Raw genomic sequence first — 14835 nt, 5'->3', positions numbered from 1 at the left:
GCTTCAAAGTTGGTGAACTTCCCTGAACTGGCAGTGTGAAGGGACTCTGTGACCCAAGGCCAGGCCTTGATGGGCCACCTCTTTTATTTCAGAGGGGTAGCCCCTGTTAGTCTGTATCTAAAACCAGCCAGGAGCCCTGTGGCCAGCTGTGTCAGGCGCTGCATAGACACAGACTTAGTAGCTTTCCAAGGGCTGCTGCTCGGGACACACAGGCTGAGCCTGGGAGGGTGCCCCTGTGCCTTCTTTAGCGGGGGCGCCCCTCCTTGCCCTCCCGCCTCCTGCTTGCAGCCTGAGCTGCCCCCCGCGGCCACCAGCCCCCTCCAACCCGCCGCCGTGCACAGGGCGGACGCCTGGGTGTAACCAGCGCGCCCGCCCCGCCCACGTGCACCGCCCCCGTGCTGCCCCGCGCGACCCCCACGGCTCCCCGCCCAGAGCAGCCCCCGCCCTCTGAGCCCCCCTGTCCCCTGACTCCGCGCTCCGGCGCTCAGACCCCAGCGCCCTGCTGCAAGGAGCCGCTGCTGGCGCGAGGCTCCCGGGATCTGCCGCCAGCCACAGAAGGTGCGCGCGAGTCTCTCCCCTCTAGCATCAGGGGCCAGGGAAGCTGCTCCTGTACGTGGCTGCAAGCGGGGTGTTGAGCAAGCGCTTCAACCTGCGGCTTTGCAGCAGAGTCTCGTTCCGGTAGGAAGGCGGTAAAGGGGGGCTGGCTTGAAGGAAACTTTACACAGTAGGTGTGCGGGGAGGGGGGCACCCCTACTGCTGTTTTTTCCAGGGCTGGGATAATTATTGGGGTTTTTAATGCAGCCCAGTGGAGCCTGGGAGTAAACGTTGAAACCTGGACCTGGCTATATAGGAATAGATGCTTCCCATGCTAATGCAAATAATACCTTTAAAAAAGTTAGTCGATATCTTTTGGACCCCCCCTTTCTTGCTCCCCATCTGATGGAGTTAGGTATTTACAGGGGTTTGCTAATTGGAGGCGTGTGTGTGGTTTTGATTCTGCAAACACACCTGTGAATAACTTTACAAGAGTTTTCAGAGGAATAGAAACTGTTTAGTTTGTTTCTGCAAAACCATCAAGGAGTCCGGTGGCACCTTAAAAACTAACACATTTATTTTCGCATAAACTTTGGTGGGCTGGAGCCCACTTCTTCAGATGCAAGAACCAAATAAACCTCCTGGTTGTTTTCATAACAATTGTATTCACTGTAATCCTAGCCTTATTGATCCCCAGATATCAGAGGGTATGTCTACACTACCCTCCTAGTTCGAACTAGCGGGGTAGTGTAGACATACCCTCTAGAGAGAGAAGATTTGTCCCTTCGATTTCAGTGGGATTACTCACATGAGTAAAATTATTCACAGGCATATTTGCAGGATTGGGGCTGCTATTTCCTGTCTTTAGTAAACTGCAAAGATGTGTTAATGAATGTGATTTCTGACTTGTTCCCATTTTATGGCTGCAGCATCATGGTTTGCTGGGGAGTGTAAGTATGCATTTGTTTGCAGTCTAGAGATTGATTTTGCAGTCATGTTAATATATATCCAACTTAATTTTAATTCATAGGATTTTAGCCTGTTACAGTAACAAATCAGACTAAAATGCTTTGTTCACTGATCTATTCCCCACCCCCCACCCCGATTCTGAAAAGAGATGGAGCTGTATTCCACAGAAGAGGAAGTTGATTACATTGTTAAGCCATAAGTGCAGACCACCTTAGAGTAAATAGATGATGCGTGTAACCAAATATGTCTTTGGAATTTATAACCTCTAAATTATTTGTGTAAAGAAGAAATTCAACAGCCTTTTAAAGTGAAGTGCTGCATTCCTGAATGCAGCCCAATTTTAATTTCTGCTCAAAAACTTCAAAAAAAAATTCAGTCTTATGCAGTAATTGCTAGAAAAATGCTGTAAGGGATTTCTAGAGCTACCATCATCCATACAAAAATAAAAAGCCAGTGGAACCAAAGAACGACTTGCTGAGGTTGTAGCATGAAGCTGGTCAGGGGGAAGTGCCAATTCTAGGTTTGATAGTGCAGTCCCTTTCTCGGCTACAGTACCAGTGATTTCATTGGGAGATTCAGCTGAGCAAGGACTGTTGGATTGGCCCCGATACCTGTTTCTAACAGAAGTGCTGCTTTTGCAGTGAATTATGGCAACCCGCGCTGCATTCACTGGTGCAGTTCTCCTTTGGAGTGTAACAAATTGGCATTTGACCAGAAAAGAGAATGTGTAGGGTTTTCATGCTCTTGAAAATAAACACACTAAACTCCGTCATTTATTTTGCAAACTGTATCTTAGTTAAACTGTATCCATGTACATTATCCAAATGCATGCCATGAACAAGCTCAGGAGACATTCAATTAAGTCATTAGCACAGCACTGAACAGCTTGATACTGTAGTGATAAATCTCCCTGGGACGATGCTGATCTGAATTTTAGGGCGGTTCTTTATAAACATGTATTTGTTTTGAGGGAGTGCTGACAGGCCAAGCTCCATTGCATTAGGACAGGGGTGGCCAACCAGTTAGAGACTAAGAGCCAAAATAGGTGTGGATAGCAGTGCAAAGAGCCACATATGATATATTTTTATATATCTAGATTATAAGGCACGTATTATATATTAATTTTTATATATCTATAACCCTAAGGCACCCCCAGCCTCCTTGCTCTAACCCAACGCCCTCCTCCTCCCCCAGAGCCAGGTGCTCCCAGTCCCCCTGCACTAACGCAGTGCACCCACCCCTCCCTCAGAGCCATGCACCCCAGCCCTCCTGCTCTAAACCAATTCCCCTCCCCTTCCCCAGAGCCGGGCAGCCCCAGATTCTTCTATTAACACACAGGGTCTCACTGGAGCTGCTGCCACCGCCACCATGCACTTTTCCCTCCAGGCGCTGGGGCGGCCATGAACTGTTCAGGCACGCGGTTCCGAAACACAGCCGAATGTTCCCTAGCAGGCAGGTGCCACCGCCTCCTCCCCAAATCCCGGACATTTTTTATGTTTTTAAAAGAGCTGGCCAGACAGCAATTTAACATAGGAAAATTAGGACATGTCTGGGAAAACCCAGACGTATGGTAGCCCTAACTCATAAGAGCCGCATTTCTATGAGCAAAGAGTCACATGCGGCTCAAGAGCCACGATTTGGACATCCATTAGGGGGACTGTACACCTCTAAAACAAATGTACACTTTTAAAAACTCCCTCTCTATCTCGAGAAACACACGTTTTGGGCTCCAAATGCCTTAGAAAGGGGTTATTCTATATTAGGGTGCATAGCTCCCATTGCTGTTTCTGGTGGTCCCATAGAAATTACCAAGAAATTTGTGTTCTCTGGAAAGGAATTTGGGGTTCTGAAAGCTGTGGGCAACTTTCCCCTGAAATGACCTAGGAACAGTCATGCCAGGTACTGCTAATGGCTGTGTTTGTACAGCACCTATCAAGTTGGGATGCTGATCTTAGGCTGTACTGCAGTAGCGACCTCTCATGCTGCAGGTTGGCTGTGATCTTGCTGCCTAGCGTGTACCCTCCCCTCAGCAATAACTTAGGCTCCTGATGCATTTCTAGGCTGGAATTTTCAAAGGTGTTTCCATGGGATTAAGGCACTTTATTTCCCTTAACTTCCTTTGAAAATACCAGCCTTAATCACCTGAATTATATTCCTTTGCTGAAGTTTTAATATCTGGGGTGAGAAATTATTCCCTCAGCTCTTCCTTCTAGAGCAGTGTTTCGCGGGAAAAAAATACCAGGCCTCAGCATGGCTGGTGGCTGCCGGCAGGGCCGGCCTTAGGCCGATTCGGGCCCCGCACCCCTGAACCCGGAAGTGCCGGTGAGTTACAGAGCCGGGGGCCCTGCTCCACCAATACGTGGAGCTGGGTCTCTCCCCCGGCTCTGCCTGGAGCGGGCCCGGGCCCAGGCCCCGGCCCCGTTGCGCGTCCTCCCACCCCGCCCCCAGAGCGTCCCCGCCGTGCGCGGCTCCTCCTCACTGCCTGCTGCTGCCCATGTGCGGCGTTGCACGTGGGTGGGGAGGACGCCTGGGCGTGACGTAAAGTTACGGCCCGGGATTTTAAAACTCTTCGGAGGCATGTGGCGGGGCCACGGTGCCTCCGGGTTCGGCCTCCGGGGCCTGAGCGCAGCCTCCGGCCCCGCAATGTGGAAGGCAGAAGGGAGGGAATGGGCTTGGGCAGAGGCGAGGCGGGGCGGCGGGCTTGGGCGGAGGCGGCAGCGACAGTGGCAGCGGCACCAAGGGACAGGGTGCAGGAGAGAGAGACAAATGCCAGGGGGCCAAGTGCAGACAATGAGGGAAAAGGGCAGGAGGGGAGGTGTCAATGGGAGGGGGACAGGGTGATGCTGGGAGAGCAGAGGAGAGGGGAAGGGCATTGGGGGCTGGAGGAGGAGGTGCTGGGGGAAGGCTTGAAAGAAGGGGTGGGCATGAGGAAGGCCAGGATGGAGCAAGTCATGTGTGAGGGCCCAGAGGGGCAGGAGGGGAATGGGGCAGAGAGTGGTGAGGGGGTGGGTATTAGGGAAAAAGAGGGCAAAGGGGGCAGGGGCAGTAAGGGAAGGGGGAGGGTACAAGGCTAAGGGAAGATGCAGGTGCCAGGGGATTCTGGGGTGAGGAGGAGGGGAGAGCTGGCCACCGGAAGCAACACTGGACAGGGAAATCGGGGCAGGCTGGAGAGACTGGGAGGCTGGTGGAAGCTGGGCTGCCGGGGGGTGCGAGGTTGGGGGCAGGGAGCTGGCCGGGGAAGATGTGGTGGGGGAGAGAAGCGGCCGCCGGAAGGAGGGCTGGATGTGGGCAGCGGGGCTGGCCAAGGGAGATTGGGAGGAGAAGCGGGGGTGGGGGAGAGAGACCTGGCTGCCCGGGAGCGGCTTGGGGGAAGTGGGGCTGGCCAGAGGCGCAGCGGGAGGAGCAGGGGGGAGGAATGAATCGGTCTGCGGGGAGTGGGACTGACCTGGCCATATGTAGATCTTGGGATGCTGCCCCCATTCCCCCCTCTCCTCCGCAAAGCACAAAGCACGAGTTAGTCCATCCCGGGATTCTGTTGTCCCCCCCCACATACACCCCCCTCGAGTAGTTGTGAACTGTCTGGCTGGTAGACACACTCATGCAGCCTGAGCACATTTACCAGCCAGGCAGTTCTTAACTACAAACTGATACATCTAGTAATAATAAAACGTACCTAATGAGAAAATACCAGAGATGTTATATGTCTGGTATTTTCCCAGTTTGTTTTTTATGTGTTTATATTTTTGGGCTGCAAAAAGCAGTACTGAAAAAAAAGGGTTCCAACTAAAGTAAAATGTTTGGGAAACTCTGGTCTAACCAGCTTTCTGTCTGTCTTACAGTCCATTTATCCAATCCATATTCCTTAACTCGCTGGCAAGAATAGTGTGGGTGACGGGTGACCATATCAAAAGCTTTGCTAAAGCTGGCATTGGGGGTTTTGGGAGGACCAGAAACAACTTATTTGAATATTCATCATTTGATTAATGAATATGCAAATGAACATTACCGGTCCTCCAAAAGTTCATGAATGGATTTACTGGTCCCCGTGTCAAAAAGTTTGGGAACCCCTGTTCTAGAGCACAGTGGGACTGGGAACCTGCGGGTCCTGCAGGAACTGCTGCCATAGTAGCGGAAGTGGGTAAATTGAACTTTATTGCAGGAAGACTGAATGGGCAAAAAACCAGCCAAACAAAGAACCAACAGATTGTGTGAAAACACTAAATCTCTTGTCAATTTGTCTAGGCCTAGGTGTTGGTTGGGGCGACAAAGTGCTGGATAAACTTCAGTGTTGATAAATGAAATGCATGTTGGAAAACATAATCCCAACTATATGTATAAAATGATGGGGACTAAATTAGCTATTACCACTCCACTATCTTGGAGCCATTGTGCATAGTTCTCTGAAAACAGCCACTCATTGTGCAGCAGCAGTCAAAAAAGCAAACAGAATCTTAAGAATCATTAAAAAAGAGATGGAGAATAAGATAATACTTTATTGCCTCTATATACATGCATGGTATGCCCACATCTTTAATTGTGTATGCAAATGTGGTTGCCTCATCTCAAAAAGGATATATTGGCATTGGAAAAGGTTCAGAAAAGGGCAACAAAAATGATTAGGGGTTTGGAACTGGTCCCATATGAAGAGAGATTAAAATGATTGAGACTTTTCATCTTAGAAAAGAGGAGACTAAGGAGGGATATGATAGAGGTCTATAAAATCATGACAGGTATGGAGAAAGTGATTAAGGAAAACTTATTTACTTGTTCCCATAACATAAGAACTAGGGGTCACCAAATGAAATGAATAGGTAGCAGGTTTAAAACAAACAAAAGGAAGGTTTTTTTTCTTCCCCCAACTCACAGTCAACCTGTGAAACTCCTTGCCAGAAGATGTTGTGACGATGAGGACTTTAACAGGGTTAAAAAAAGAGCTAGATAAATTCATGAAGGGTAGGTCCATTAATGCCTATTAGCCAGGATGAGCAGGAATGGTGTCCATCGCCTCTGTTTGTCATAAAAGCAAGTCATACCTGACCAACCTGATTGCCTTCTTTGACAAGGTAACTTGCTCTGTGGATATGGGGAAGGCGGTGGATGTGCTATGTCTTGACGTTAGCAAAGCTTTTGATGCATGGCTCTGGACCTTATGTGCCAACAGGAGTTCTAGGAACAGCATTTGTTTCACACCATGATATTGCAAAGTTATCATGTGACATCCTGATGAGACGCAAACTTTGCAGCATGATATACCCTGACCTTGTTTAAGGTGACTCTGAGGATACGTCTACACTGCATCCCTAGTTCGGACTAAAATGAGGAGTAACATTAGTTAGGACTAAAGCCCTTAGTCCAAACTAACGCGTTCCAGTGCGCACTTCCTGGTTCAAATCAGCTGTGATTCGAACTAGCGCGTCGGCGAGATCATGTTAATGAAGCGCGGGATATTTAAATCCCCACTTCATTAACTACTTCGGTCGTCTCCATTTGCATCCCTAGTCCGAACTAAGGATGCAGTGTAGACGTACCCTCAGTTAGTACATTTGGAGCTCTGAAAGCACATTTAACACCTTTTATCCCTGCATGCTCCTAACCCATAGATTTCTCTAGATCTAGTTGTGCACAGCACTTAGAAACAGTGATGTATGTTTTGTGTAACTCTAAGCTGTATTTATGTAACTTTTGGACACATGGCAGCATTTTTGTTTGCAAAGGTAATGGAAGTATTTTCGCTTCTGTAAACCTTACCAAATTGGGGATTGTGATTTTACACAAAGAGATATTTTATGCTTTGCAATCCCGTTTCATTCGCATTATTGATGTGTTACATCTAGTCATAAAAGAAGGAGCTGGAAAAACCACAGCAGAAATGTCTAAATTCAGTTGCTCCCGTTCTGATTTTGGCAGAGCGACTGTGGGAGGAAGAAGCACCTCATGTTTCATTTAGATTACTTTGATTTGGAAAGGAATTTTAACCAGATGGCTCTTGAGATGTCAGGGTTCTGAGGATGAAATAAAATGCATGTTTCCATTTCCACCGCATATTTCTGTAGGGTTGGGGCCATATGCTAACCTCCATCCAACTATCCCTGCTCCAGCTGATGCCAGTAGGTGCTTTGCATAAGTAAGGGCTGTCATTCTTCTCCCCCCATACAGCGTAACTCTTCACTTAGGAGTAATTATGTTGTAGTTAAAGTCCTGAAAAATGTTTCTTTAAGCAAAACAATGTTAAGCAAATTCCATTTCCCCATAAGAATTAATGTAAAGGGGGTTGGGGGGAGTTTAAGTTCCAGAGATTTTTTTTCAGCAGACAAAAGACAATATATGCACATAGAGCATATGTTTTAAACCGTTTTAAGCAAATAATTTAATACTGAACAGCAATGATGACTGTGAAGCTTGGCTGAGGTGGTGAAGTTAGAGGGCGGAATATTTCCCAGGGAATGTCTTGCTGCTAAATGATGAACTAACACTTGGCTGTTCCCTCAAGAATGAACACGTTGCTGTTAATGTAGCTTCACCTGGGGGTGGGGTCTCATAGGCGGGGGAAGGCACTGTCTTCGCACACTGTCAGCCTGGTTCCACCTATTCTCCACCAAGAATGCCTACTGTAGGTGTACTGAGGGCAGAGTATTGCTGCCCCCGAGTGCCCGTCCTCCCTGTGCTCTGGGGCTGGGAAGGGTGGGGTCACATGCTTGCCTCCCTCCCCATGGGAGGGGCGGCTTGGCTCCCGTGGGGGGCAGGGCCTGGGCAAAAGGGGCGGGGCTGGGAGCTTGCCTCTCCCAGCCCTACCTTCACCCACTGCCTATGGCCTCACACTCTACAAGACAGCATGGACTGATGCATGCACTACAGTGGTAGACAACACTTTCCTGCAGAAACTGAATATGGTGATGAACCCACACAATGTTACTGGAGTGCATCACTCTCCCCTTCGGACGGCGCTTACACGGCTCCACAGTATCAAGGTGAGTGTGTGAGATGGAGAGGCAGACAGAGATGCGCATTGCTCCTTTAAGTATGCTGACTCCACTTCAAGTACACTGCCCTTTTAAGGACAGAAGGCAGGTAAAAGTTCAGGGGGTAGCTGAGTTATTCTGTACAGGATAAATTTGAAAAACAACAAATGGTCAGGTAGCACTTTATAGACTAACAAAACATGTAGATGGTATCATGAGCTTTCTTTGGCACAGCCCACTTCTTCAGATGACCAGAGTTTTGTACAGTACTGTAGATCTGGAAGTTCAGATTCGAGAATCTGTAGTTGTGATATCTTGCTTTGTGGAGATGGGGGACTTGATTGAGGGGGAACAGGAGACACCTTGACATCAGCAAGCAGTGGGCTCCCAAGAGTGCCAAGGCAGAGGGCAGGAGCAGCGTGGCAGTTAGGGTTGCCAGGTGTCCGGTTTTGAACTGGACAGTCCAGTATTTGAGCTTTCTGTCCAGGAAACAAATTGAGAAAACACCGGACACAGAAATGTCCGGTATTTTCTAATTAAATAAGTTTTATTATTATCAAGAGTATCAGTACGTAGTTGCCTACTTCCCGGCTGGTAGACACGCTCATACTGTGTGAGTCACACTACGTGAGCGTATCTACCAGCCAGGCAGTATGCTGCTATGCAGTAGAGAGGATAGGGCCGGGGCCGGGGTGCGATGGAATCCCTGGGGCTGGATTTGCTTGTGCACTGTGCTGGGATCGTGCGCGGGACGGGTAGCACCCCGGGATCTGTGTGCGCCTGGGTCAGCTCCGCTCACTGCCAGCCGGTTCCCCCCCCAGCCAGCCCTGCTCCCCCCGATCCTCTCCCAGCCAGCCCTGCTTCCCACTGGCTGGTTCCCCGCCGGCCAGCCCCACACCCCTCGACCCCCTCCTGGCCAGCCCTGCTTCACGCTGGCCGGTTCCCCCCCCCCGATCTCTCCAGGACATCCCTGCTTCCCCCGACCCCTCCTGGCCAGGCTTGCTTCCCACAGACCAGTTCACCCGGCCATACCCACTCCCCTCGACCCCCTCCCAGCCAGCCCTGCTTCCCCCGGCCTCTCCAGAACCGCCGGCCGGTTCTCCCCCCACTTCATCTCTTCCAGTCAGCCCCGCTCCCCCCGAACCTCCTCCCAGCCAGCCCCGCTCCTCTCCCAGCTGGTCCCCCTTCCCTCCCCCCCCAATCTGAGATCAAGTGTATCAGGTATTTTTTTGAAGGCATCTGGTAACCCTAGTGGCAGTAGCGGGAGGGGCCACTGAACTGCAGCTGCCTAGCTGCATACCTTACAGGGAACTTAGGGAGCTGATGGCGGGGGGCGGGGCTGCCAGTCCACCCGGAATCCAACTCCCACAAGAAGAGGCTGCTTTTTTCAGAAAACCCCAGTAACTTTCAGAAAATCCTGTAAGTAATAGACAAAGCAGGAGGCCAAATGACATTATAAAGGAGCATTGTACAACTTTGAACTCTAATAGGTAAGCAACGTAACAACAAAACAACTGTAACTGGAACAAGTGAGGAATTTCTGTATACTGAAATCATGTCATTTCTGCACCAATAGACGCATGATATAATTTCACCTGGAGCTAGAGTTCCTAAAAATCCTCCTGCAATTGGGGATGTGATTTTGTGGGAATGAAAGCTTGTCTATTGGTTAGGATGCTACCCAAAAGCTTGGGAGACCTGAGCACAAGTCCCTGTTCCATTCAAGACTTTCTGAGAGACCTGGAGCAAGGTAGGTAACCTCTGTAAGATAAGTAGTGTCTGCCCAGGTTTGAATGCCCCCAACTGCTGTTGCCTTTGAAGGAACGTAGAGGTTCCCAGCAGGTTTGGGAAGATTCCCTAAAGGCCTAAGCCTGCAAAGACTTACCCATGTGCTTAACTTTATACACCCTGCGTTGTCTCATTAAGCATGTGATTAAGTCTTCTGTGATCAGGGCCTACACTTGCCAGGCTATCAAGAACTTTAAATAGCTCAAGGGATACAGTTCCAAGGTAAAGGAAAGTAAACACTTTTTTCTGAGAACACACAAGTATCTGTCTCGCCAGACATTACTGCATAAACATTGGCAGCTTCCCGGTTTGCTTTTCACACTGAACCTTCTGGGTGAGTGCCAGGAAGTTTGCAACCTTTGCCAAGCGAGAATCTAAAGGGTCTTTCCCATTAGATCTCAGGTGAACTTATTGCAGACTTTCCCTACTCATAGAAACTCACTTGCACATCCAGGGCCCTGTTCTACAATCCCTGCATGCAGGCAGCTCTTGTGGAATGGAGCAGTGTGAGGGATCAGGCCTAGGGTTGCTAGATTGCTGAAACAAAAATACCGAACCCCTCCCCCCCCCGCCAAAAAAAAAACAACAACCCACCGGGAAAAATTTTTGTTGAAGGAAAAAAAAGGGGGGGGACCAAAGTTGTTGAGCAAAAAAAAAGACTCCAAGAACCTGGTCAGGGGCGGTGTGTGTGTGTGTGTGTGTGTGTGTGTGTGTGGAACAGGGCTGCCCGCGGGATATTGGGGGAGGAGGGACCAGCCGAGAGGGGGCAGGGCTGGCCAGGAGTAAGAGGGGGGGCAGGAAGCACAGCTGGGGGTGATCGGGGGCCGCGAGGGTGGCCGGGAGGAAGGGGAGGCAGGAAGCAGAGCTGGCAGGGGGAGGGGTGTGTGCAGTGGCGCTGGCCAGGGGAGATCAGGAAGAGGAACGGGCCAGCGGGAAGCAGAGCTGGAGGGGGCGGTCAGGGGCCGCGGTGCTGGCTGGAGGGAAGGGGGAACAGGAAGCAGAGCTGGGGGCAGTGCAGGGGGGTGGCTGGAGAAGATCAGGAAGGGAAGTGGGGGAGAACTGGCCGGCCGGGAAGGGGAATGAGCAAATTGGCCGGCAGGGAGCGGGACTGACCAGGCACTTGCTGCCTGTCCTGCGCAGGCTCCCAACGCAGGAGCGAGGAGGAGGCTTCCCCTCCTCTTCACACTCAACCGACTGAGGGCTCCCGGCGGCAATCGTGGCCCCACCTCCCAGCTGGGACTCCCAGCCGCTCCCCCTGCCCACACCAGGCCTCCATCCTGTGCGCAGCTGGAAAAGTCAGAAAATACCGGACATTGCACCTGTCAATACAATACTGGACACCTGGCAACCGTAACCAGGCCCCTTTGGGGAGTGAATGATGCAGTTGTGCTTTCCGGTTATTTTCTCCTCTCGTGGGCTCCTGCTGCTATTTTGAAGCACGGAACAATTTTGCCTCCTTACACTTTCCCATAATCGAAATCGATCAATAGTCCTTAAAGAGAAAAATGAGCCCCAGCTTGTTTTTGCTTCCCACTTGGTGCTGTTTTATCCTTTCTGCGGTCTCGAGCTTTCTGGCCTTGGAAGCTGTATCGGACCCAGTGCCTAATTTGTAATGAAGGAGGTGCCGGAGCTCAAACAACTAGGTGCTGGGACTCCTGCTGGGTGTTTTTACATTCAGAACTGACACAGTATGGCCAGAGGTGCTGGGACTATGGACTGCCAAGCCTAGAGGTGCCGGGGCTCAGCCCGGACAAATCCTGGCACACAGTAAGCACTGATCTCACCCTTTGTCCAGCAGCAACGCAGCGCTCCCCTTGCAGCGGAAAGCAGGCTCTGAACATAAAACAAGCCCCTGGCTTGGATGCAGAGAAGCAGACATGCAAGTGACATTCATGGGCGGCTGGGAAAGGCAGCAGTATATAAGGGCTGGTGACAAGGTTTGGTAGAAATTAGGGATGTAAAAGGTTAACTGGTTAATCAGCAGGGATTGGAACAGCTCCCCACCTGCTCTGGGCAGGGGGCTCCTCCAGCTCCGTGGGGCCTGCCTGAGTGGCCCCTATCTGTGGCAGCCACCCCCACCCCTCCACCGCAGGTTAAACGCTGGCTCCCCGGGTGCACGGCTGGCAGCTCTTGCTGGCTCCGCTCCCAGGGAGGCAGCTTCACTTCGGTGGAGGCTTCGCTGCAGGTTCTGTAGGATAAAGCTTATTTAAGCTTCATATTGCAAAGCCCACAGCATGTAACCGCTAGGATTTTTAGTGGTCACATTTTTAACTGGATTTTTACAACCCTACTAGAAACAAGGTGTGGAATATAGAAACAAAGCGTGCGGTGGAAAAAAGAAAATTCAAGGGTGGAGGAAAAGGAATCCAGGAGCAGCAAAAACAAACAAACAAATGATTTTAAACATGAACAAAAACTCTGCCCATGCTACAAATGAAACTGATAGCACCATCTCATCCGTAGAAGTGGGTTTTGGCCACAAAAGCTCATGAGGCTATATATATTTGTATTAGTCTCTTAGGGCATTTCTACACTAGAGAATTATTTTGTAATACCTAAATATGAAATAATAACTCCCGAAATAACTATTTCAAAATAAGTGTTATTCCCTGAGGAAAACAGGAGTACAGATTTCAAAATAACCAGCTCCACTGGTAGTATGGATGCTCCACTTAATATTTCAAAATACGGGGGGTTATTTTTAAATAATTCCCTAGTGTAGACCCAGGCTAAGGTGCCACAGGACTACTCATTGTTTTTGAAAGTTACAGACTAACACGGCTACCCCTCTGACACTTGAAAGCACCATGTATTGCTAGCAAGGTTTCAGCATGAGATCATAGTGGGGTAAAAGCCCATCTATGCTACCACTCAGCACTGGCTTCTGTCCACCCACACATAGTAAGTCTAGGGCACCATTTCTCACCAGCTCATCACACCGGTATCAGTCACAGAACTGTCTTGGGCTGATTGGGGTCCTACAGATGCAACCCCCCTGAAGAATCTCTAGCGTGGCTTTATTCCACCATTTTTGGGTGACGGTTAGAGAAAAAGAGTCTACACTACAGCACTAATTCGAACTAATTTAATTCGAATTAGTTAATTCGAACTAAGCTAATTTTAATTAGTGCATCTAGACCTAAAAACTAGTTCGAATTAGCATTTTGCTAATTCGAACTAGCATGTCCACATTGTGTGGACCCTGAACCGAGGTTAAGGCTGGCCGGAAGCAGTGCCGGCAGGGCATCAGAGTAGGACTTAGAGCGTGGAGCTGCTGTCTCAGGCTAGCCGAGGGCTGTGCTTAAAGGGACCCGACTCCCACCCCGGACAGACAGTTCTCAGGGGTTCCCCGCTTGCAAAGCAGTCCTGGCTTGGAGTGCCCTGAGTGCCCACACTCGGCACATCACAGCACTCGGCCATCAGCCCGGCTGCACTTGCCGCAGGCTGCCATCCGGAGGGGGGCGTCAATCGAAGGACTTCAGGAGAGCTTCACCCCGAGGAGCCCGCAGAGCCACCCCAGTCCTCCCCATCGGGGGCTCATACCCCATTCCTCCCTCACCCCCTTCCACTTACCCCTACCTAGCCCCCCTTCCTGATGTACAAAATAAAGGACACGTGTGTTCAAAAATAGAAACTCTCTTTATTGAACAAAACTCGGGGAGACTGGGAAAAGGAGGTGGGAGAGGGGAAGAGAGAGGGTGGGAGAGGGGAGGGCAACTAAAATGATCAGAGGTTTGGAACAGGTCCCATATGAAGAGAGGCTAAAGAGACTGGGACTTTTCAGCTTAGAAAAGAGGAGATGGAGGGGGGATATGATAGAGGTCTATAAAAGCATGAGTGGTGTGGAGAGGGTGCATCAAGAAAAGTTCTTCATTAGTTCCCATAATAGAAGGACTAGAGGACACCAAATGAAATGAATGGGTAGCAGGCTTCAAACTAACAAAAGAAAGTTCTTCTTCACAAAGCAAATAGTCAACCTGTGGAACTCCTTGCTGCAGGAGGCTGTGAAGGCTAGAATTATAACAGAGTTTAAAGAGAAGTGAGATAAATTCATGGAGGTTTGGTCCATGGAGTGCTATTAGCCAGGGGGTAGAAATGGTGTCTCTGGCCTCTGTTTGTGGAAGGCTGGAGATGGATGGCACGAGACAAATGGCTTGGTCATTGTTTCGGTCCATCCCCTCCAGGGTCCCTAGTTTTGGCCGCTGTCGGCAGACAGGCTACTGGGCTAGATGGACCTTTGGTCTGACCCAGTACGGCCATTGTAAGCTCAGGGCTCAGGGTCGGGGTCTCAGTGGACCCCCTTGATTTTCATGCACACCTGCTCCTGGATGGCCAGGCTGGCAGCTCTCCTGCCCTAGACAGCCACTTTCCTGTGCCTAGTGCAGAGGTCGTGGATGAGGTCCACATTGTCCGCACTAGACCAGGTGGGCGCCCGCCTCTTGCGGACCTGGGCAGGCTCCTGGGAGCCGCCAGCCTGGTCCTGGGAAGAGGCGGAGGGCTGGGTGGCAGCGGGTGGCTGTCTCATGCGGTGCCAGGTGCCGGGTCTACTGGGGTGGGTGCTGGCAGGCTTGCACCTGGCACGGGC

At 50.4% G+C, this 14835-nt stretch overlaps 1 protein-coding gene across 2 annotated transcripts in view; it reads left to right on the top strand.

Moving 5' to 3' along the window:
* Window positions 1-535: 535 nt before the first annotated feature.
* The window catches only part of FHL1 (four and a half LIM domains 1), an 82567-nt gene continuing 68267 nt past the window's right edge, over window positions 536-14835 (top strand). Inside the window, exon 1 of one of the 2 annotated variants that reach the window (XM_006115436.5) lies at window positions 536-558. The gene's annotated coding sequence lies outside the window, so the exon portion shown is untranslated. Of the gene's footprint in view, window positions 559-655; window positions 679-14835 lie in introns of those variants that run through there. The other variant, XM_006115435.5, reaches the window with a different exon arrangement.

The sequence above is a fragment of the Pelodiscus sinensis genome, chromosome 13 (genome assembly GCF_052426305.1).
Source record: "Pelodiscus sinensis isolate ZL-2025 chromosome 13, ASM5242630v1, whole genome shotgun sequence".
NCBI classification, from domain to species: Eukaryota; Metazoa; Chordata; order Testudines; family Trionychidae; genus Pelodiscus; species Pelodiscus sinensis.
The sequence above is the reverse complement of the archived record's forward strand: the minus strand, read 5'-3'. Positions and strand labels throughout refer to the sequence as shown.